The 25581-nt window shown below is 45.5% G+C and overlaps 1 protein-coding gene across 1 annotated transcript in view; it reads left to right on the top strand.

Moving 5' to 3' along the window:
* Positions 1-25581, top strand: part of snd1 (staphylococcal nuclease and tudor domain containing 1) — a 1037556-nt gene that overhangs the window by 612408 nt on the left and 399567 nt on the right. The window lies entirely within an intron of this gene.

Raw genomic sequence — 25581 nt, 5'->3', positions numbered from 1 at the left:
CCCCCCCCCCCCCCCATGGCCTATCTAGCCTACCACCTGCCCCACACCCCTTGGCCTATCTATACCCCCACTTCCCAAGTCTTTCATACGACGTCACAATTTGCTATTCCTCCTACTTTGGTGTCATCATCAGATTTCAATAGTCCATCAGTTCTTAAATCCAGCTCAGATATATATTAATATGTGTATATAATATGTGTGTATGTTGGTGTGTATTCACACAGCTGTTCTGTCAACATTTGGGGAAAAAAGACAAGTTAATATCTGGCTGTCAGGCAGAGACTTTCATCAGAACTATAAATTGAAGGGTTTCCACCTAAAATGTGAACATGTCTTTTTTGAGCTTTTCAGATGTTGATATAGTTGGATAGGACCGAGCAGGTCTATCTGTTTTATCTGAAACCCAGTGATTACGTCTACATAAGTTGTAGTATAATTTCTACATGTACAGGTTTAGAAAGTGGTGGTATTTCTAAATATATACATGTGGAGGGGGGAGGGAACAAAATGCTGGAGGCACTTGGCAGGTCAGGCAGCATCTGTGGAGAGAACAGACAAGTTAATGTTTTTGTTATGGACCTTTCATAAGTTCTGATGAGAGATCCATACCTGAAAAGTTCATTTGTCTGTTCTATTCCACAAATGCTGCCTGACCTCTGTGCTTCCAACATCTTTTGTGTTTGTTTCATGTTTTCCAGCATCTGCAGTATACATTATTCATGTAAAGGGTGAGTCCTGTTGCATGGTGTAACTTGTGGAAGGGAGGCAGTACAACATACAATGCTACATTTCTGCTATGCCTGGAGTTGCAGTGCATCAGGATTATGCTTCAAACCCCTGGCCATGACGAGACACGAGATAAATACCTGAATGAGGCAGCTTACGCATGTGGAACTATGAGGCCACTGTGCCACCTGTTTTTCGAGTACGAGTCTGAGAAGTTACTTTCTCACGATGCCCGCTTCCCCAAATAGTATCTGCAAATTATTTGGCATGGTTCTGACGCCTGGGATGCTTGGTAGTGGAAATTATATGTTGCCTGTAGCCGCTCATTTGTTTTCCTGTTTTAGATTGGGTTCTACGTCTGTCCAGCACTCAAACAGATAAGCTAATTTATTACCTCAAATGTTGCCCTGAGCATGGATTGGGTCGTGGATCAGTTATGAACAGAACCCGATGAATCACCTACAAACAGCAGCTGGAAATACTTATTTCATTCTTAATAGGCCATATGGCAGATTTTTTTTTCTTTTTCCTTGAACATTATTTTGAATCAAGTGAGGATAATTGTTGTATGAATGCTTGCCAGAGCCAGGCAGGCACTCGTGTGCTGTCGTATACAACGCTGAATGAATGTATTATCTGGGATTGAGTGACAAGTGACATGTCGTCTCTTTTTAAACTTGTACAGCTGATGTTAACTTTGCTGTCAAGAGTTGTAATTTGCTTCATTCACATGTTGCCTTTTCCAGGATGAAACGCTTCTTCAGCAACCCCAGCCTTGGTACTGAATTTGCAGGTTGTGCCAAACATCGGTGCAAATCTTCATTGCGATGGTTGATAATTGTGAAACTAACCTTGTGTCACAGCTCTGCGACTTGCTGAGATTGCCCAGTCTTAGTTTAACTAAGCATTTTGTTGTTGTGTTTTGGCCAATTTCTCCTTCCGAACGTGCTGACTTGCTGGAATACTGATGGGTGTTCCTTGGCACTGCTTACTGTAATGTGCTATTTTATAAGCAACATTATACCTTATAATGTAATGTAGTAGACTGCTGCTAAGGGGGAATTCTTTGTAACCTGAACTCTAAGGTTACATGGTCTTACTGCTATAGGTAGGTACACCCTGCGGTCAATTGGAGAGTAATACCTGTTGCTGGAGAAGCTACTTTGAATTCAGCAGCGAGTTATCCGCTTAAAAAAAAAATTGAGACAATGAAATTGGTGGTGCCTGAAGGGTGACGATCATCTCAAAGTTTCACGTGTCTACAGCCCCCTCCAGTACATTGCTCAAGTGGCTGTTACATTAACTAAGATCGTATCTGTCAGCAGGCTATTCATCCACTGCCAGCGTTAGCTTTGTCTTCATCCTGACTTTCGTACATGTGAATTTTTAAGTAGGTGTCATTATGTTGTGTTTAGGAGACCTGAACTGATTTTTTTCCCTTGTCCAGGATGCTATGGCCAAGCGTGGTGTCCCTACTGCAATCTAACTCGCACAGGCCAGGGAGTCGAACCTAGGACCACCTGGTCTGAAAGGCTTAGTACTATACCAGGCAGTGCATTTATCAACTAGGAACTCGAGAGCTCCCAGGTTATTCGATTTCTTGGTGATTCCCAGACACACCCATGACCTGTGCCATAAGCTGGAACTCGCACAACAGTAACTTGTGCTTCAAGCTGCTTCACTGGGAGAATCAGACACTGAGCAGAATTGGGAAAATGTTAAGGGAGGTGAGCAGAAGGGCTGATCAGAGTTAATTTTTGAGGAGACTTTTGAGTTTGGGCAGTGATGTAGAAAGGTGGGGGAAGAGTTTAGGGCGTGAGTTTTGTGGTAAACCACTGTTTGTATTCCTGTTTGTCCTGTTTGTATTCCACTGTGTACATGCCTGGACATGCCTCGGCTGACTCCTCCCACAGGTCCTAGTATAAAGGTGACTGCTCCCCAGCCCTTTGTATCCTGGACCGGTCGACCACGCGAGGCAGACCTCCATTCTGTTGTTAATAAAAGCCTTTAGTTACTCTTCTAACTCTCAGCCTTTTATGAGTAATTGATAGCGCATCAAGTTTCAAAGGCCAAAGGTGGATGAAAGCTGTGCTAAGAGGACACCTGAAACAGCGGGTCTCCACAGGATGGGAATCGATAAAAAGTTACAGTATCTTTTACCAGTTTCTTCATTTCCCCCCACCCCTAGAATATAAATGACAATACATTATTCTGAAAGTACACCCACACATGCATCCTTTAATCGAATACAAACTGAGAACTATTTTCTAGGGGTACTTACTATAATAACACCTTCTAAACTGAGGAAATTCTAGCTGTTTACTCTTAAGTGGTCATATTTTAGCCTATTTGCTGCACACATTACACAGTCTTCTGTTGTGTGGCTCCTGTTAGTTTAACAATCTAATAGAAACTGTAAAATAGTTTACATTTTGGGCAATTTTCCATTACAACATTAACCTCCCTAGAAACGATGTAATGGAAAATTCTTATGGGAAAAATTCAGTTGTTTGCGCCTCCCGATAGCGCCTTAAGAGGGCACTAATGGGGCACAAAGCAACTTGCGCCCGGGCGCGGCGATGTTTGTGCCGCTCACGAAATTAACTAGACATTTTGCGGCGGTGCTAAACACTGCCGCCACGATCTCTTGCGCCGGCAGATCGTGACATCAGTCGAGTGCACAGCGCCCCGGACCAGATATTGAGTGGCGCCCCCTGCCTTACCGCCTGCCGCTAGCAACGACAGGTTGAGGGGAGCGTTTTGCAGTCAGAAAGGGACTGGGGGAGCGCTATTTAAAGGCGACCGCTTCCTGCCTTTTTTTGTTGGTGACATTTGTGCACCACACATAGAGAGAGAGAGAGAGAGCGAGAGACTGACTTTTGGAGAGATTCAATGCTGTGTGAAGGAGTTTTGAGTACTGAGCAGCACTTTGCAGGTTCATTTTGATATGCACTTGCTTCCTTACTTTGCCAGCACTCTGAGGTAGCGCCTCGCTCCTCGGACTTTGTGCCTTAAGACAGGTGTGAAGCGCCTGATTTAGCGCTCCAATTACCTCCAGGGGCGATAAAAGCCAAGTTTGCCGTCGGAGGCGATAATTAGCGCCAGGTGCTAAACTTTGCACACAGCCGATAATGGCGCCCTAAACGAGGCGATACTGAATTTTTCCCCCTTTATGATTTACTGCCAAGATAACATGGGAATGTGTTCGTATCATCAGGCAAAGTATGGTGATGGTCCATTTTCAGTTGAGACGTTAAACTGAGGTCCCATTTGCCCTCATGGGTATATGTAAAAGATCCCATAGCACTATTCGAAGAAGAGCAGGGGTGTTCTCCCCGGTGTCCTGGCTAATATTTATCCCTCAACCGGCATCAGTCACAAAAAATATTATCTGGTCATAATCTTGTTATTTGTTAAACCTTGCTGTGCGCAAATTGACTACCGCGTTTCCCTACATTACAACAGTGACTACGTTTCAAAAGTACTACATTGGCTGTTGATCACTTTGGGGCGTCTGAAGATCATGAAAAGCACTATATAAATGCAAGTTCTCTGTGTTTTATTGCTTTTCAGTTGGAGGTGTGGCTGGTGGTTGTTTCGATGTATGGTTTGTGGTGGGATGAGGTGTGAATAGTGAGTGAACAGTTGTCGTGAGGGGTGCAGACTTGGTGGGGTGATGGGTGGTGGTATTAGAGGGCTGCAGGATTGTAGCAGAAAGCAATGTAAAGGAGATTGAGGGTGTAGAGGTAGATGGGCAGTAGCGGTCAGGGAAAGATGGCAGAGTGGGTGTATAGAAAGAGAGGCTATGGAAGTGGGCTGGGAGAGGACGTAGAGACAAGCTAGGAGCCAAAAGACATGAAACATGTAGGGGTTACTGGATAGATTTGGAGTGGGATCCTTGGCTAATTCTTCTATTCCCTCCACCCAGTTTAAGAAAGATTACCCCTCAAACCTTCCATTTAAAAGCTGAGCAAAACTAACCTTATGGGGTGGAGACTCAAAATATGATGGTCACTGAGAAAACTGAGGAGAAGAAATGGAAGCGAATTTGGTGATGTAATTCTGCTGTGATCCCTGCTAATGTGGTCAGATTTGTTGCAAACGTTTTTTGATAAATCCATTTGAATGTAATCTTAGCCAGGATTATTGGATTAGAGCAGATTTTGTAGCCTGCATTACCGTACTAATAAACTACATCCAATCAAGGAGCAAAGGTTTTACCAGTACGCAGTCTGCTATCGGATACACAGCATTAAATGGCTAGTTTATGTATTGCTTCAGTGGTGGGAGTTTAAACGCTGTTAACTACAAACATAGTTGATTTGAAAAATCTCTAATTTTTATTGAGGATTAAAAGGATTTATAGGATTGCAACTAAAACAGCCTGCAGTGACCAGCTTGGACCATAACTAGAGGCCATCAATAAGATAGTCACCAAAAAATCCAATAGGAAATTGAGAAGAAACTTCTTTACCCAAAGAGTGGTGAGAATTGGAACTCGTTACCACAGGGCGTGGTTGAAGTGAATAGTATAGATGCATTTAAGGGGAGGCTAGACAAGCATATGAGTGAGAGGGGAATAGAGGGTTATGCTGATAGATTTAGATGAGGCATTACGGGAGGAGGCTCGAGTGGAGCATAAACGCCGGCATGGACTGATTGGGCCGAATGGCCAGTTTCTGTGCTGTATATCCGATGTAATCCTATGTAAGCTTTGGGACTGTTCTCGTGTCTTTATGACAGAAGCTGCTGGTTTATGGTTTTAACTGCACTGAAGTACTGAATTCTATCCCAAAAGCTCAGGTAAAAATCCTGGAATGCTATATTTTCAGTCACAATAATACAGTAGCCATGTTTATAACAACAACTTGGAGATTTTTAAAATGCATATAACGTAGGAAAAGCACCCCAAGGTCCTTCAGAGCTGTTAAGAGAAATGGGCACCCAAATTTTGGATGAGCTGAAGTTTATAGAGGGTGTGGAATGGCAGGCCAGCTGGGGACCGTTGGAATAATCGGGTCTAGAGGTGGCAAAAGTATGACTAAAAGTTTATGGGCAGAGGTGGGTGATGCTTTCGAGCAATCTTTGTGATGGACATCATATGAGGTTGGAATAAAAGCAGAAAATGCTGGAAACGCTCAGTAGGTCAGGCAGCATGTAGAGAGAGAGCAGGCACGGTTAACGTTTCAGTCGATGTCCTTTTGTCAGACCCGTGAGGTTGGAAGTTCAGCTTGGAGTTGAACAGAATTCTGATGTTGCAAACTGGTTCAGCCCGCGACAGTTGGCTGGAAGAGGGTTGAATTTGGTAGCGAGGATGTGAAATTTGTGATGAAGACGGTGATCTCAGTCTTTCCAGTGTTTAGCTTGAGGAAATTACAGCTCATCTAAGATGGAATGTCAAAGACGCAGTCTGACAGCACAGAGGTAGTAGATGGAGTCAAGCGAGGTGGTGGAAAGGTAGAGCTGGATGTCGTCAGCGTACATATGGAAGTAGACTCTGTGTCTGCGGATGATGTTGCTGAGCGGCAGCATGGCGATGAGAAGGCTAAGGATAAATCTGTGGGAGACTCCAGAGATGACCGTGCGGGGGTAGGGAGCGAAGCCATTGCTCGAGATGCTCTGAGTACAATTGGGATAGGTAAGAGTGGAACCAAGGAAGGGCAGTCCTGCTTAGCTGGACAACGGAACAGCAGCGTTGGAGGATGATGGTGTGATTGGCTGCAAAGAGGTTAAGGAGGCTGAAGGGGATAATGCAACATGGTCACAGTTGCAGAGAATGTTGTTCGTCACCTTGGTTAGAGCTGTTTCTGTACTGTGGGACGGATGTAAATTTGATTGGAGAGATTAAAACAGGGAGTTGAGCAAGGCAGGTATGGATCTGGGAAGTGACGTTGCATTAAAAGGCCTTGGAGAGAAGAAAGGTTGAAGATGGAAGTGTAGTTGTTGAGAGAGGGGTTGGTGGGCTTTGTGAGGATGGGGGTGGGTGCTGATGACTGGCTTCAATGGGACTTGGAAGAGGTTCAGCCTGTTGGGCATGGTGGGGGGTGGGGAAAGCAGCTGAATGCACAGTCTCTATCTTGGAGACAAAGAAATCCATGTGCTCCTTGCACATTGTTAGAGGTGAGGGTGGAGGGGAAGGAGAGAGAGGCTTAAGGAAGCAGTTAACAGTATAAAAAAGAAACCCGAGATCATTGGTCTCCAGTATGGTCCTAGAGTAGTGGGCCATTTCGACAGAGGAGAGGCCCGGTAGAGCTTGATGTGGTCAAGTCAGATCTGACGATTGATGACTAAGCTAGTTGTGCACCAGGTACACCCAAGGTTGTGCCCCTTGGACTTTGTATATTTATTCACAATAATGCAGTAGTCCTATTTATAACCAATATTGGATTGACAAACCCGTGTCATCCTCTCTTTATTTGGGATCTTGATTGGGGGCAGAAGCGGAAGGAAGAAAGTGTAAACAAAATCTATGACTTACAATACAATTGGTAATCATCCTGTTTTGTAATAAAGTAGAAATTCTGCATTGCTAATTACAAGGACTACTCCAAAAACATTCTATAATCGTGTATAAACTTGCTTTTCGGGCCTTTGTCTTCTAAAGAAGTTCCAGAAGCATAGATGTTTACAGCACCGAATGAGGCCATTCTGGCCATCGTGTTTGTACTGTCTCTTTGATAGAGCAATCCAAGATTAATCTCACTGACCTGCTTTCTTCCCACAGCTCAGTACCTTCCTCTGTTTTAAATATTCATCCAATTTTCCTTTAAAAGATGCAATGTTTGCTGCCTGAACACTCCTTGTGGCAAATTATTCCATGCTCCAACAACCGTCTGTGTAAAGAACTTTTCTCTCTGCTGCTTTTGACTGTCTTAGCGATAATTTTACGTTGATGACCCCTTGTTACTGATAACCCAATCCGAGGATATAGTCTTTCCCTATTTATCCTATCCAACCTCTTCAGAATTAAAAAAAAACTTTTAGCCTTCTCTGCTCCAGTGGAAATAGTCTTTGTATTTTAAGTCTTTCTTCATAACTATAGTTTTCCATTCCTGGTATCATTCTGGTGAATCTACACTATATGCTCTCTGTGACATTAATGCTGTTTTTACAGTGGGGCTCAAAACTGCGCACACTACACTAAAACTGTGGTCTAATCGGTGCCTTGTACAAATTATTTTTCACTTTTGTACTCTCTGCCCCATTTATAAAACCCAGAATGCTATTGACCTTTTTTGTTTTTTTCCACTTGTACTCCGACTTTCAAGAAATTGTATATTTGAACTCCTAGGTGTCTCTGTTCATCCACACACCATAGTGCCTTTTCATTTTCCTGTTTACTCCCATAACTTGTTTATTGCTCCCAGAATTTATTACCTCGTGCTTTCTCCACATTAAACTGCATCTGCCACCAGGCTGCCGAGGCTGTGAACCTGTTTGTGTCCTCCTGAGTTCTGTTTACAGTCCTCTTCAGTATTTGCCACACCCACCTACTCTTGTGTTCCCTTGTGAACAAGTCCAAATCATTTGCATGTACAGGAAACTTTGTTATATACGGGACCGACGGGACCGAGCTGTTGCCGATCTATCAAAACTGCCGGACATACAAAGTTAATGTTGAAGCATACAGAGATTTTCATCTCCGTATCTGACAACAAACACTGTTACTTAGCAACAGCTTCAAACAGTCGGCCCGTACCTTGGAAGCGTCTCTGTAGCTTAGCAACAGCTTCAGAGAGACTTTCCAAAGCCTGACTGTTGGGGGGAAAAAAAAGCCACGAGAAGAAAAACAACCTAACAGAACGGCTCCTGATTTCTGCCGGTAGATCGAGGTTTCTGGACATACAACCTCCGGATAAACCAAAGTCTCCTGTATAAGTTCTTTACATGCAAAGAAAAAAAAAATCTGCTTTTGAATTTCACATTTCTGAGAACTTTTTTGTAAACATGCTCTCCAGTAATCATATTTGTGCTTGGCCACTAACTAATCTCATGGATTTGATGCTCTGCAGTTGGATGGCCTGCTTCACAAACTGCAGGGCAACCAATCCATCTTACTCATTGCATTAACCTTGAAGCAGGGTGATCCTGCTCTGCTCTGTACTAACAGCTCACTCCAGACGAGTCTTTCCAGACTTGCCTCGAGGCTTGGTCAGATCTATAAGTGGGATAGTTGAATGAAGCTGCTGGAAAAATTCAAGTCAAATCTCATTACCAACAATTCTGCTGGGGTGCCTGATATGCAGCGATGAGATGGGCTTGTTTAACTTTCAGGGCTACTTCTCCAGTTCACATTGATTTGTATAAAATACTTAATTTTTCTGAAAATATTTTTTTAACGGTTTGTGTTTTAATGGGTTTCTTTTGTGTCAGCTTTGTGCTCGTCAAAATGGTGAATCCTACCCATTTCGAGCACACAGTGTCAACATCAGGTACTCCTGGATGAGCTGCAGCACGGGTTAGAGAGTAAATCTCCCTCTACACTCCCAGGGCAAGTACGTACGGATTAGATACAGAATAAAGTTCCATCAAACACTCCCAGGACTTGCATTTATATAGCGCCTTTCACGACCACAGGACGTCTCAAATGCTTTACAAGCCAAGGAAATACTTTTGAAATGTAGTCACTGTTGTAATGTAGGAAACACGGCAGCCAACTTGCACACAGCAAGCTCCCACAAACAGTAATAATGACAAGATAATATGTTTTAGTAATGTTGATTGAGCGATAAATATCGGCCAACATACTGGGGATAACTCCCCTGCTCTTCAAAATAGTGCCATGGAATGTTTTGCGTCCACCTCGGAGAGCCGACAGAGCCTCGTTTTTAATGTCTCATCTGAATGACAGCACCTCCCTTAGTACTGTACTGGAGTGTCAGCCTAGATTTTTGTGCTCAAGTCTCTGGAGTGGGACTTGAACCCACAACCTTCTGACTCGGAGGTGAGAGTGCTACCAACTAAGCCATGGCTGACACATACAGCATGGATTGGATACAGAGTAAAGCTCTCTCCAGACTGCTCCATCAAACAGTCCCAGGACAGGTACAGCACAAATTAGATGAGTAAAGCTCCCTCTACACTGCCCCCACAATGTGGCTCAGCCTCTGTGTGTTTTTTTTTCCATCTTCTACTTCATTTATTTCATGACCTCTTCAAATGTCACTTTAGTGCTGAAATATGGGCAGGTTTGTGCAGTTTTCTTTGTTAACAAAAATAAATTAGACTGTTCAATTATTAAAAGGTTTCAGGAAATATGAAGCATAAAGTAATGTCTTTGAAAATGAATACTTCAGTGCATTTCTGTTGTTCTGCTACATGGACTAGCCATAATCACAATAGGAAACTCCATAAATTACTGATTTGCCACGATCATTATTCCTGAGATGTGGAATTGAGATCTTGCCGTCCTAGGAGTTATGGTTGCATGTTTTCTGACAAAATCTAGCAGCTTATAGTGTGTGTTGAAGGTATGTGCTACATTGCCCACCTAAACATTATTTCTCCAGTTTTCTTAGCCATTCACTTGAGAGGGAGTTGAGGGGCTCCAATGGAGCCACACCAGTCACTTGTGGACTAGACAGTAGTGTGTGGTTCCCTGTATGGTGGCATGGTTTAGAATGATGGGCTGCCAATGTAAAGGAAGTAAGCTCCAAGTGTCTGACAGCATTCCAAACCTGAATTTTCAGGGGTTCTGAAGAAAAAAAGACTTGCATTTAGCGCCTTGCACGACCTCGGGACGTCCAAAAGTCATAGTTGTAATGTAGGAAACACGGCAGCCAATTTGCACACCGTAAGGTCCCACAAACCACTGTGATAATGACTGGATAATCTGTTTTCGTGATGGTTGAGGGTTAAGTATTGGCCAGGACACCAGGAAAACTCCCCTACTCTTCAGATAGTACCATCGGATCTTTTGCGTCCATCTGAGAGAGCAGACAGGGCTTCGGATGGACGGCTTCTCCGACAGTGCAGCACTCCCTCAGTACTCCATTGCAGTGTCAGCCAAGATTTTGTGCTCAAGTCTCTGGAGTGGGAATTGAACCCACAACCTGCTGACTCAAGCGAGAGTGCTACCCACTGAGCCACGGCTGACTTGGCCATGATTCCATTGGCTAACCAGCTGGCCCGATAAGGACTGGTAGCTAGCTGCGAAAGAGTGATGCTTCTTGGTCTCGGGTCGTCACTTGACAGTTGTTCTCCCAGCTTTAACCTAAAAGCATGTACAAAGGCTTGGATAAAAAGTAGTTAATTTGGAGTCTTGAATGGAAATGTACTGCACCTGCCTCCAGTGTTATTCTGCAACAGTCCTGCTTTTCTCTCCCTCCTTGTCAATTTGCAATTAAGTGGAATGTATAATTCAGATCAACGGTTCCATTGTTAGTGGCTTTCAGAACTATTGCTGTAGTGTAATGACTTCCAGCAGAAGCGCGATACAGAGCTTTGCGCAAAACCTTTTATTTTGATTGTGTGGGAAGATTCCGAACCACATTGGTAGAATGAAAGCAAAAATAAGGAAAATTGTTAGCTGTGCATCATGTTTCTCCTCCTTCTCCACCTCCTCCTCGTGTGTACTGTGCTACACGTGCAGATTTTTGCCAGCCTGTCCTGTTTTGCTGTCTCGGATGCCTTGTTCCCATATCAGTGACCTTTCCGTAGCAATAAATGAAGTGAGATTTATTTTGAAACTTTCAATCTTGGACCCTCACCAACTGCAGTAAAATTTTGAAATGATAGGTTTGTATTACTGTGTTGTATAAGAGAGGCAACACGAGAGTTGCCAGCCCTCAATTGATGGACAGAGGTGTTCCCTTGGCCTGTACTTTGTGGCTGGTTTTCTTCAGCAATGATTAGAATCATAGAATGGTTACAGCACAAAAGGAGGCCTATCGGCCCATCGAGCCCGTGCCGGCTCTCTGTAAGAGCACTTCAGCTAGTCCCACTCCCCCGCCCTTTCCCTGTAGCCCTGCGATTTTTTTTCCTTCAGCTACTTAACCAATTCCCTTTGAAAGCCTCAGTTGAATCTGCCTCCACCACCCTTTCAGGCAGTGCATTCCAGATCCTAACCACTCGCTGTGTAAAAAAGTTTTCCTCATGTCGCTTTTGGTTCTTCTGCCAATCACCTTAAATCTGTGTCATCTGGTTCTCGGCCCTTCCACCAATGGGAACAGTTTCTCTCCATCTACTCTGTCTAGACCCATCATGATTTTGAACAACCGAAAATGCTGGAAAAACTCAGCAGGCCAGGCAACATCCGTGGAGAGAAATTAGAGCTGACGCTTCAGGTCGAAACCCTTTTTCAAAACTGGAAAGGAAATAAAATAGATCGAAGTCAGGGCTGCGATAGAAAAAAAGAAGTAAAGAGACATTAAGAGGTATTCAAAACCAGACGAGATGCTAATAGGACAGTGGAGACAAAAGACGGCTCAGATTAGGTGTGAAGTGTACTGGCAGGGTAAGAGACAGCTGCCATGTGGGAGAGAGAAGAGAAAAAAAAAGGAAAGGGGGGGGGTGGGAGGGAAGACCCCAAACAAAGGGGTGGAAAAAAATATAAGTAAAAATGTAATGGGGGCCGAGGTTATGATCTGAAATTGTTGAACTCGATATTGAGTCCGGAAGACTGCAAAGCGCCTAATCGGAAGATGAGATGCTGTTCCTCGAGTTTACGTTGAGCTTCCGTAGAACAATGCAAGAGGCCAAGGACGGTGAGGTCCGAGTGGGAATGGAGCGGTGAATTAAAATGACAGGCGACCGGAAGCTCGGGGTCACCCTTACGGACTGAACGGAGGTGTTCCGCAAAGCGGTCACCCAATCTGCGTTTGGTCTCACCAATGTAGAGGAGACCGCATCGTGAGCAGTGAATACAGTATACTAGATTGCAAGAAGTACAAGTAAATCGCTGTTTCACCTGGAAGGGGTGTTTGGGGCCCTGGACAGTGGGAAAGGGGGAGGTATAAGGGCAGGTGTTACATCTCCTGCGCTTGCACGGGAAGGTGCCAGGCGAAGGGGAAGGGCTGTTGGGGGTGATAGAGGAGTGGACTAGGGTGTCTCGGAGGGAGCGGTCCCTACAGAATGCTGAAAGGGGAGGGGAGGGGCAGATGCGTTTGGTGGTGGGATCACTTTGGAGGTAGCGGAAATGGCGGAGGATGATCCGTTGAATGTGGAGGCTGGTGGGGTGAAAGGTGAGGACAAGGGGAACCCTACTGTGGTTCCGGGAGGGAGGGGCAGGGGTGAGGGCAGAAGTGCGGGAGATAGAATGGACACGGTCGAGGGCCGTGTCAACCACAGTAGAGGGGAATCCTCGGTTGCGGAAATAGGAAGACATGTCGGAAGCACTGGTGTGGAAGGTGGCATCGTCGGAGCAGATGCAGCAGAGACGGAGAAACTGCGAGAATGGAATAGAGTCCTTACAGGAGGCGGGTTGGGAGGAAGTGTAGCCCAGGTAGCTGTGGGAGTCAGTGGGCTTGTAGTGAATATTGGTCGATAACCTATCCCCAGAGATGGAGACGGAGAAGTCGAGGAAGGGAAGAGTCAGAGATGGACCATGTGAAGGTGAGGGAAGGGTGGAAATTGGAGTCAAAGTGAATGAAATTGTCTAGTTCGGGGCGAGAGCAGGAAACGGCACCGATACAGTCATCAATGTATCGGAAAAAGAGGTGAGGGAGGGGACCTGAGTAGGACTGGAACAAAGAGTGTTCCACATATCCCACGAAAAGGCAAGCACAGCTAGGACCCATGCGGGTACCCATAGCAACACCTTTGATTTGGAGGAAATGAGTGGAGTTAAAGGAGAAGTTGTTCAATGTGAGAACAAGTTCAGCCAGGTGGAGGAGGGTGGTGGTGGATGGGGACTGGACGGGCCTCTGTTCAAGGAAGAAGCGGCGCGCCCTCAGGCCATCCTGGTGGGGGATGGAGGTGTAGAGGGATTGTACGTCCATGGTGAAAAGGAAGCGGTTGGGGCCAGGAAACTGTAAACTGTTAAAGTGGCGGAGGGCGTCCGAAGAGTAGCGGATGTAGGTGGGAAGAGACTGGACAAGGGGAGAAAAGATAGTCAAGATAGGAAGAGATAAGTTCCGTGGGGCAAGAACAGGCTGAAACGATGGGTCTACCAGGGCAGTCCTGTTTGTGGATCTTGGGAAGGAGGTAGAAGCGGGGTTGGGGAACTATGAGGTTGGGGGAAGATCTCCAGAGGAGTTGAGGTCAGTGACAGTCTTGGAAACAGTGGTTTGATGTTCGGTAGTGGGGTCATGGTCCAGGTGGAGGTAGGAGGAGGTGTCGGAGAGTTGGCGTTCAGCTTCCGCTAGGTAGAGGTCAGTTCGCCAAACAACAACAGCACCACCCTTGTCAGTGGGTTTAATGACAATGTCAGGGTTGGATCTAAGAGAATGGAGTGCTGCAAGTTCAGAGGGAGGTAGGTTGGAGTGAGTGAGGGGAGCAGAGAAATGGAGACGGTCGATGTCACGGCGGCAGTTAGCGATTGAAAAGATCTAGAGAGGGTAAGAGGCCAGGGGGAGGGGGTCCAGGTAGAACGGGAATTCTGCAAGCGGGAGAAAGGGTCAGTTGTGCGGGGGGAAGACTTCTGGCCAGAGAAGTGGGCATGGAGACGAAGGCGGCGGAAAAAGAGCTCAACATCGTGCCGAGCTCGAAATTCATTGAGGTGGGGGCGTAAGGGGATGAAGCTCAGGCCTTTGCTGAGGACTGATCGTTCAGGGTCAGAGAGTGGAAGGTCAGGGGGGATAGTGAAAACGCGGCAGGGGGTGAGATTGGGAGAAGGGGGTCAGAGGAAAGTGATGGGGAAGAAGGTTCCGGAGGGGCGTTGGTGTCCAAGAGTTGATGAAGCTTGCGATCCTTGACATCGGAAAGGAAGAAAAAAAATTTTTGTTGAAGCGTCTGATGAGTCGAAGGATGAAATGGAACTGTGGACCCGGACAGCTTTGCGATAGAGTGCGCCGGTGTTGCTGAAGAGAGAAGTCGAGTGTGTTCATGTGGCGCCGCATGGCGTTGAGCGTGGATTTCCGGATGCGGCGAGAGCAGTAGTTCGAGGAACGATGAATATCTTGGAGATATTTGTAATCCTGGGTGGATCCAAAACACACAGGGTGGAAGTTTAGTTGGAATCCACGTGGAATAAGTCGGAACCGGAGACAGTTGCTGAGGAAAATGATGTGGCTGTGAAACCGAGTCTTGGCAGATACCTGATCAAACACGAGAAGGGAAACAAAGTAATGAAGATGAACAAGGTTGAAGAGCCAAACGGAGATCCCGTCGAAGAGAAGAGCAGAACTTCTTCAAGGTAGGCATTCCTAGAAGAGGTGTGGCAGTGAACCAAACACTAGTACGATAGCAAAATACTGCAGATGCTGGAAAACCTCTATCAAATCTCTTCTCAACCTTCTCTGCTCTAAGGAGAACAACCCCAGCTTCTCCAGTCTAACCACGTAACTGAAGTCACTCATCCCTAAAACCATTCTTGTAAATCTTTTCTGCACCCTCTCTAAGACCTTCACATCCTTCCTAAAGTGCGGTACCCAGAATTGGACCCAATACTCCAGTTGAGGTCGAACCAGTGTTTTATTAAGGTTCATCATAACTTCCTTGCTTTTGTACTCTGTGCCCCTGTTTATGAAGCCCAGGATCCCTTTTTTTTAACCGCTTTCTCAACCTGCTCTGCCACCTTCAACGACCTGTGCACATATACCCCCAGGTCTCTCTGTTCATGCACCCCCTTTAGAATTGTACCCTTTAGTTTATATTGCCTCTTCTCGTTCTTCAGAGTCACATTTTACTTCTGCGAACTAACTAGACAAACATTATCTTTTGTACTGATGGTTATTTCTGCCTTCTGTGTATGCATCTTCTCCTCCCAACCCCTTCCTTTTTCTGAAATAGGAACAGAAAATGCTGCTGCCCTTGTCCTTCTATGTTTTGGATGTTGTGGGTTTGGGAGGTGCTGTCAAAAGCCTTGGCGGGTTGCTGCAGTGCATCTTGTAGATGGTACACACTGTAGCCAAGGTGCACCGACAGTGTAGGGTGTGAATGTTTTAAGGTGGTGGATGGGGTGCCAATCAAATAGGTTGCTTTGTCCTGGATAGTGTTGAGCTTCTTGAGTGTTGTTGGCCAGGCAAATGGAGAGTATTTCATCACACTCATGACTTGTGCCTTGTAGGTGGTGGAAAGGTTTTGGGGAGTCAGGAGGTGAATCACTTGCCACAGACACCCAGCCTCTGTAGGTACAGTATTTATGTGGCTGGTTCAGTTAAGTTTCTGGTCAAGATAATGATAGTGGGGGATTCGACGATGGTAATGCCATTGAATGTCATGGGGAGGTGCTTAGACTCACTCTCGTTGAAGATGGTCATTGCCTGGCACTTGTGTGGCACGAATGTTACTTGCCAATTAGCCCAAGCCTGAATGGTGATCAGATCTTTCTGCATGCGGGAACGGACTGCTTCATTATCTGAGGAGTTGCAAATGGAACTGAATACTGCGCAGTTATCAGCGAACATCCCCATTTCTGACCTTATGATGGAGGGAAGGTTATTGATGAAGCAGCTGAGGATGGTTGGGCCTTGGACACTGCCCTGAGGAACTCCTGCAGCGATGTTCTGTGGCTGAGATGATTGTCCTCTAACAGCCACAACCACCTTTCTCTGTACTAGGTATGACTCCAGCCTGTGAAGAGTCTTCCCCTTGATTCACATTGACCATCAATTTTACTGGGCTGCCTTGATGTCAAGGGTAGTCACTTTCACCTCCCCTCTGGAATTCAGCTCTTTTGTCCATCATTCGACCAAGGTTGTAATGAGGTCTTAAGCCTAGTGGTCCTGGCAGAACCCAAACAGAACATCGATAAGCAGGTTATTGGTGAGTAAGTGCCGCTTGATAGCACTGTCAATGACACCTTCCATCGCTTTGCTGATAATTGAGAGTAGACTGATGGGGTAGTAATTGGCCGGACTGGATTTGTCCTGCTTTTTGTGGACAGGACATACCTGGGCAATTTTCCACTTTGTCAGGTAGATGCCAGTGTTGTCGCTATACTGAAACAGCTTGGTTAAAGGCGTAGCTAGTTCTGGAGCACAAGTCTTCACTACAGCTGGGATGTTGTCAGGGCCCATAACCTTAGCTGTATCCAGTGTGCTCAGCCGTTTTTTGATCTCACGTGGAGTGAGTCGAATTGGCTGAAGACTGGTGGTGATGGTGGGGACCTCAGGAGGAGGCTGAAATGGACCATCCACTCGCAAACGTTTCAGCCTTTTCTTTTGCACTCGTGTGCTGGGCTCCGCCATCATTGAGGATGGGGATATTCATGGAACCTCCTCCTCCCGTTAGTTGTTTAATTGTGCACCACCATTCACGACCACATATGACAGGACTGCAGAGCTTTGATCTGATCCGTGGCTTGTGGGATTGCTTGGCTCGGTCTATAGCATGCTGCATGCATGTAGTCCTGTGTTGTAGCTTCACCAGGTTGGCACCTCATTTTGCCCATTTTTGAGCTGCTGTATCTGTTCTGAATCTATCCCATTTAACACAGTGATAGTGCCACACAACACACTGTCTTCAGTGTGAAGACGGGACTTCGTTTCCACAAGGACTATGCGTGGTCACTCCTACCAATACTGTCATAGACCGATGCATCTGCAACAGGTAGATTGGTGAGGCAGGGTGGTTCTCACCACCTGCCACAAGCTCAGTCTGACAACTATGCCCTTCACTACTCGGCCAGCTTGGTCAGTAGTGGTGCTACTGAGCCACTCTTGGTTATGGACATTGCTTCTTCCGAGTGTTGTTCAGCATGGAGTACTGATTCACCAACTGAGGGAGAGTGGTAGGTGATAATCAGCAGGATGTTTCCTTGCCACTCGTCCCCAGGTGTTAGTGAGGAGGACTTTGCAGAGTGGACTTGGCCGGGTGGTCCGTCCAGTTTTAATCTTGGCATAGTTTTCCGTAGCAGTTTTGATAAAACTGAGTGACTTGCTAGGCCATTTCAGAGGGCAGTTAAGAGTCAACCACATTGCTGTGGGCCTGAAGGCACATATAGACCAGACCAGGTAAGGGCGGCAAGTTACCTTCCCTAAAAGACATTGGTGAAACAGTTGGGTTTTTACAACAATCCGGTAGTTTCATGATCAATTACTGATACTAGCTTTTTATTCCAGATTGATTTAATTAACTGAATTTAAATTCCCCAACTGCCGTGGTGGGATTTGAATTCCCGTCTGCAGATTATTTGTCCAGGTCTCTGGATTACTAGTCCAGTAGCATAACCACTGTGCTACCGTATCCGACCTCTGAGACTGCTCCAAATAGCCATTCTTCATGCGCGAGCCTGAGCAGAGTGTGTCAGCAGGTTATGCAGTCACGGCAAAACATCTCGGCCAATCCTCCATCTTGTTCTCGCTTGACACCCATGGATGCATACTTTCCTGAAAGGTTTACTAGATTGCTTTCAAGAATGGGGAACTTGCCCAACTGTCTGACCAAACCACAGACGCCAATTTTAGCATTTCTGCCAGGTCACTCCGCACAGGACAAGTATTGAACCTCAGATCTTTGTGGTCTGTGTGCCTCAGCTACACAGATCTGAGCCATCAACAGATGTTATTTTCTTTGTCTCTCTTCCTCTCCCTCCTTTTCTTCGAACTCATACCGTAAACTTTCTAGATGTCATAAGCTCCCTTTCCTTTTTACATCATCCCTGTCACATAAGTAAAGAATATTTTTTCTCTCTGAAGCGCATGTTGTATGAAATAGCAGATGGCTGTGAACTGGAGATAATTCAGTGTCTGTTATGTTCATCATAAAACACTTGAGCTCTGCTCCCAGTTGACGTTATCAGAAGTCATCCATTGAAGTACTGCCTTGTAACTCACTGCCAGCTGTCCATTATTCTACGTAGGGTGGAGAGTAAAAGATGGGTGGTGGTGCGTTTTACAAGCCGAGCACATGCCTGAGGGATTTAGATGACCTTGTAAACTGCATTTTCAGGCCAAGGCTTGATAAATGGTTGCCGCCTTGTATTCTCACCAGATTTTTTTTTTTGTCACTGAACGTTTTCCATTGGAAATTTGTTTGTGAACTTTCTTCGGTTTCAGTCAATTTGTCTGTGTTAAACCTCATCATCCAGTCTTCTACACTAACTCATTCTTTCCCAAGGCCTCAAACTCAGGAATCCCGCACCTCCCTCATGAGGTCTTCCTTGCCTCTTCTAATAGTCAGGCTTTTATAACCCAAGGTTGGCTTTGCCTAACTACTACTTGATCTAGTGCAGACCACAATCCAGGTTGGAAGTAGTATAAAGTCATTCAAAATCTACCTCATTTGGTCTTCTCTCCTTTCCGCCCCAACCCTGTTGATAATCAACAACACCAACTTGCATTTATATAGCACCTTAAACATACTAAAACTTCTCAAGGCACTTCACAGAAGCATTATTAAACAAAATTTGACACCAAGCCAGATATTAGGACAGTGACCAAAAGCTTGGTCCTAGAGGTAATTTTTAAAGAGCATCTTAAAGGAGGAGAGCGAAACGGAGAGTTTTAGGAAGGCAATTCCATAGCTTGGGGCTCTAATCTGCAGCAAAGACCTTGGCCCTTCATCTAGGTTTTTCCATCCTAAAAAAAAGACTTTGTGCCATGTAGATGGGGGTTTTAAAGGATTGACACCAAACTAGAACTGTGATATTGTCAGCAGATAATAGAACAGAGTTCAATGAAGAAGAATGCTTGCAGTGGTTTATACTTGTCCTGCATATAATTGTCTGAGAGAGATCTGTGTTTCCCAGTGTAAGTAAATAAAATCGCATTGTTTCTCCATGTTGCTGCAGTGATTCAGCATGACTAGGCCACAACACAGCCTGTCTAACACCAGGTAAATGAGGTATAGCTTATTCCTTTGAGGTATTGTCGGCTACAGCCCATGTACACTGATTTCCAAATTGTTACCAATCTGACTCTTTCTTTTGCCAAATAAAACTGTTGTAGAATTGATTCTCGACCTCTGTTCTGTATCAATGTACCTGAAATCTGATTTGTTTTGTACTTGCTGAACCTGAAGCCATTGACCCCACTCTATTCCCCCCTGCTTCACTGTGGGCAGAAAATCTGTTAATCAGGCTTGAGCGTACATGGTGAATTGAAGATGTTATTAAACATTGCAGTTAGTACAAAGGCATCTATGTACTGTGACAATTTATACAAGCCTGCAGTTTCCTGTTGTACATTGAGATGGTAATAAATGATGTTTTGTTTTAATTAACAAATAACTTTGTTTCATGACTGCCACATCCTTCAGATGGGATATTAACCCCAGGCCCTGTTTAAGTGGGCGTTAAAAATCTTGTGTCACTATTTGAAGAGCAGTGAGTTATCTTGGCCTTGTGACTATCTTTTCTTCCTCAACCAGCACCACCAAAAAGCATTCATTTATCTCATTGCTGTTTGTAGAAAGCTATTGGTGCAGAATGGCTGCCATATAATTTGTCTACATAACCTTGCACTGCAAAACATAATTCAGGTGTGAAGTACTTAGAGATGATGTGATAAGGTGTTATGCCGATGCAAGAATTTTGCAGTGCAAGATTATATTTTCTATAATTATATCAAAACAGTTGCTAGGCATTGGGGTTTTTGCCATGTTTCAGGTTTGTGTAGCAGTTTGACAAAGATCAGATTGCTATGTTTCAGGATGCCAACATTTTTTTAATTACTGTGTTCTTTCCTCCATCTCTCTAATTTTCCTTCCCATTTGCCCCCCATATCCTGTGATATATCCAGATGTGCAATTTGCACTGGCAGCCCAAGTGGCTGCTCTTCATTTGCGTGTGTAGACCAAATGTTGGAAGGCTATTTGACCAGAGCACCACAGCTGAGGCTGATTCTGCCCTCTGCCAACACCTTCAGTTGGTCTTTCCAGCAGTTGTCATTGGAGATCAGATGAAGGAACCTGGCCCTGTCTGAATTCAACTAACTGAGCATAGCTAGAGGATGGCTCAAGCACCACAATGCATTGATGTGTGTTTATTTTAAAAGGAGTACAATGTCATGAGCTGGAAGAGTATGTATGGCATCAACAAGTAAGGGCGTGAGAGATGTAGCCAGTGTAGACCAATAAAATGCCCAGAGCTTTCCTTTTTAGCTATCTTCCCATATGAAATGTTCTATAAATGATGCATTCGTTCGAAGAGAGGATATAGTTTTGTTGAATCTGCATCGTTAAAATTTAACTCTAGTATCTGCAAAGGTTACATTAACAGGTTGCAGCTTTAGGGCCATAGGGTGGGGGACTAGCAAACTACCGGATTACCTTGTTTGTTCCCCTGATCATGAATTTACTTAAACATATCAATGAAAGTGTCCTTACTCTAAATTGATATACCGACAACTGAAGAACAGCAAGGCCTCAGGAGCAGGCGGAATCCCTGCCGAGGCATTAAAGCATGGCGGAGAAGCACTATTGGCGCGAATACATGAACTAATTTCTCTTATTTGGAAGGAGGAGAGCATGCCAGGAGATCTCAGACGGCGTAATCATGACCATTTTCAAGAAAGGTGACGAGTCCGATTGCGGTAATTACAGAGGAGTTTCCTTGCTGTCTGCCGTAGGGAAAGTAATCGCAAGAAACCTCCTCAATCGCCTTCTCCCACTGGCTGAAGAGCTCCTCCCAGAGCCGCAATGCGGATTCCGCCCACTAAGGGGCACAATGGACATGATCTTCACCGCACGTCAATTACAAGAGAAATGCAGGGAACAGCACCAACCGCTGTACATGGTCTTTTTTGACCTCACAAAGGCCTTCGACACTGTCAACCGTGAGGGATTATGGAGTGTCCTCCTCAAATTCGGCTGCCCTCAAAAGTTTGTCACCATCCTCCGCCTACTTCACGACGACATGCAAGCCATGATTCTGACCAACTGATCCTCCACAGAACCAATTCACGTACGGACCGGGGTCAAGCAAGGCTGTGTCATCGCACCAATGCTCTTTTTGATCCTCCTTGCTGCAGTGCTCCATCTCTCACTCAGTAAGCTCCCCACTGGAGTGGAACTAATCTACAGAACAAACGGGAAACTGTTCAACCTCCGTCGCCTCCAGTCCAGATCCAAGGTCGTCTCATCCTCTGTCGTCAAATTACAGTATGCAGACGACACTTGCATCTGCGCACACTCGGAGGTCAAATTCCAAACCATCGTCAATACATTCACTGAAGCGTACGCGAGCATAGGCCTTACACTAAACATCCGTAAGACAAAGATCCTCTCCCAACCTGCCCCTGGCACACAGTACTGCCCCCTGATTATCAAAATCCACAACAAGGCCTTGGACAACGTGGACCACTTTCCATACCTCGGGAGCCTACTGTCAACAAGGGCAGACGTCGACGACGAAGTCCAACACTGCCTTCAGTGTGCCAGTGCAGCCTTCGGTCGCCTGAGGAAGAGAGTGTTTGAAGACCAGAACCTCACACCCGGCACTAAGCTCATGGGCTATAGAGCAGTAGTGATACCCACCCTCCTGTATGCTTCAGAGACATGGACCATGTACAGCAGGCACCTCAAAGCATTGGAGAGGTACCACCAACGCTGCCTCCGCAAGATCCTGCAAATCCATTGGCAGGATAGGTGCACCAACGTCCGTGTTCTCGCTCAGGCCAACATCCCCAACATCGAAGCTCTGACCACGCTCCTCCATCGTCTGCATGCCCGATATGAGACTCCCAAAACAAGCGCTCTACTCGGAGCTCCGACACGGCAATAGAGCCCCAGGTGGGCAGAGGAAACGGTTCAAGGCCACCCTCAAAGCCTCCTTGAAAAAGTGCAACATCCCCACTGACACCTGGGAATCCCTGGCCCAAGACCGCACAAAGTGGAGGAGAAGCATCCGGGAAGGCGCCGAACACCTCGAGTCTCTTTGCCGGGAGCAAGTGGAAGCCCAGCGCAAACAGCAGAAGGAGCGCACCTCAACCCAAGCACCCCACCCACCCGCCCCTTCAACCACCGTCTGCCCCACCTGTGACAGAGACTGTAGGTCCCGCATTGGACTCATCAGTCACCCGAGAACTCATTCTTAGTGTGGAAGCAAGTCATCCTCGGTACTGATGGACTGTCTAAGAAGATGATGATACCTTGGTCAATAAGTTGAGGGGATTCTCTAAGAAATGGTTTCTTCTGATGAGGCATCCTGCAAAAACAAAGTAAAATGCTTTTGATTTATGGACTTCAAAGCAAAGTAAACTGCTTCATCTAGCTTGTGCTGTCCATTGAAGAAAGTGAAAAGGCAAAAGCTAGGGAATTTTCTGCTTCCGCTTTTAAGCTCGTGTCTGGTTCCTCTTCCTTGCAAACATTATTAAATTTATGTTTAAAGTTTGTTTCAGATGGTGGGAAGGAGAGAGTGGCAATTCCCTGCTGATCATGGCAAGGGATGTCGCTACTGGCAGTGGAAAGTGTGGGTGTCTAATGCAGATTAGAGCTCCCTCTATACTGCTTCCAACAACGTACATTAACAACCACCCCTTCTGAGCTCATTGTGGCACTTCTGTTGCAACATTGGTCATCTTCCAAAGTTAATTTGGTGCTAAATTATGGATAGCTTTATGCTGAATCTTTGACACATGGAAAAATAAATTTCCGATAGGCTGGAGTCAAATCTAACTCCCAAAGGTGGAAGACAGAGTCATCACCTTATTACCTAATAGAAATCAGTAAAATACCCCAATTGAAAGTTAGTTTGTTTTTATGAGGCAAAATTGGCCCAATGGTGCCACATCTTTGAAGGCACACATGTGAGTAGTGTGTGTTGGTGCCTTTTGACTGGCTAGTGCACCTCCACAGGAGTGAGTACCCACACTATAACAGCGATTGGAAAAAATTGACTCAAAGCATCACTTGCAAAGTGGAAACATCCACTTTGCAGCACTTGGTTTGTCCAAGTAGGGTGTCGAATTGCGATCTGGTAGAACTTTCAATTGGGGCAATAGGGATACATTGAAATGGTTGAAGCCGAGCTGTTCAAATGGCAATGGTCTAGACAAAGCAACCCAGCGTAAATAATGCAATATCCAGAGAAAGTTTTTTTTATAATGAACGAACTGCCCATTTTTGCAAATTAGTGATGGTTCCGCTCCAGTGAAATTGCTGTTACTGAAATCCAGGTTCTGGAAATAACTGCCTTTTACAGCAATTATCTCACCAATGAACAAATGCTGTAGTGACAGCTCTAATCGCAGCCCAGCAAGGTTTTCTACATAAAGCCACTGCGTCAAGTGAAATTACAGTGAGCTGGCTCTGTGTAACTAAATGAGAATTTATTACAAAAGAACAAAGTTAAATTAAAGTTGCAACTGTGCAAGATAAGTGTGTAAGATGTCTGCTAAACAGACTTTGCTTTAGTAAGTGTGCCAGTGCAGGGAGTAGGAGGAGGAGATATGCATCCCCATGTTGATTTGTGGTTGCTCACTTTTAAATATATTTAGGAGGCTTATTTTGTTTGAGAAGTATTTCTTGATGTGGGAATTGAAGCAATGCATGGTGGTAAGTATCTTTGAGCTCTTTCTAAAGGAAATGAAAGAGTTGCTTCAAAAGGAGGAATAATAAAAGGGTAGTGGAGTGAGCAGGAGAGTAGGATTAGACAAAGTGGTTTCATGGAGAAACAAACTTAATGGACCAAATAGGCTGTTTCTTTGATGTAATGGCCCAGAAATTCGGGTCGGGGGCTTCCTGCGGGTGCAAGCCCCTGACCTGCACTTACCTTGCACGCCGGCCGTTGAGCTGTAGGGCCCCGTGGAATTCCGATCCGGGGCCTGGTCCAGCTGCCGCCGCGCAGTGCTTGCGTATCCCAGGGGCGCAGTTAGTTCGATGCGTCCCCTGGGATCACGTGGGCCATGGGCAGCCAATCGGAGCAGGGAAATGCCCATTCATAAGTCTGACAGGAAGTGCTGTCAAGACTTATAAATACTACGGCCCCAAAATAGCACTAAATCTTCAAATAATTTTTTTAATAAACGAAATCAAAATCAAATCAATTTTATTTGCCATATGTATTACTACAATGGAATGTGTTTACTCCCCGATCACTTCCACAATAGGCTGTGGGAGCTCGCAGAGACATGTTGCTATTCTACAACGCCATGTTCAGTAAAAGTCAATTTAATTGCGTCCAATGGCAGTGGGAACGCGATGTCTATCAGCCGCTCCGTCTCCGCGGACGACTCCTCCCTGCTGCCGGCTCCACAATACGGTGTCCTTCTTCTCACGCTCACTGTCTGGCCTCGGGTCTCCATGCCCGGCTCTTCCTCCTTCCCATCGAACTGCGAGCTTCCCGCACTGTCGCCGGTTCAAATTTGCAACGGCCCGGGGCCTTCCTCTCGTGCTCACGTCCGGCCTCCAACCACCATGCCCGGCTCCCAGTCTGAAACAGAAATCACGACGAGGAGCTGACGGGCGACATGCCGAAGCGGGTCTTTGTGGCTGCTGCTGCTGCTTCCTGCTGCTGCGCTGCCTCCGCCCGACTCGCCGAACACATCGCTCCGGCATCGGGAGTGGGGGGTGCGGGTCGTCCGAAGCAGGAGAGCGCTTAACTCCGGACCGCCTCGGTTGCCATCTTGAATCGAATAGATAAATAATAAACTATAAATTGCATGAAATAACTATTTTAAACAATAATTTAAATTTTTGAAAAAAATAATTTTATATTCTAACGGGGCTAAAAATAAACTTAGCTTGCTTTAAAGTATTTAAAAATAATAAACCTGTGGAAAAAATGTTTTAATTTTAATTAATTCGCCACTTACCTTGTAAAAAGCAGGCCTTACGCCTGCTTTTTATATTTCTAAATTCTGCAGGCTGACGTTC

Source organism: Somniosus microcephalus, chromosome 17 (assembly GCF_052327205.1).
Source record: "Somniosus microcephalus isolate GS21.2 chromosome 17, FLI_Smic_1.0, whole genome shotgun sequence".
Lineage (NCBI taxonomy): Eukaryota > Metazoa > Chordata > Chondrichthyes > Squaliformes > Somniosidae > Somniosus > Somniosus microcephalus.
This window is presented reverse-complemented; position numbering and strand designations above follow the sequence as displayed.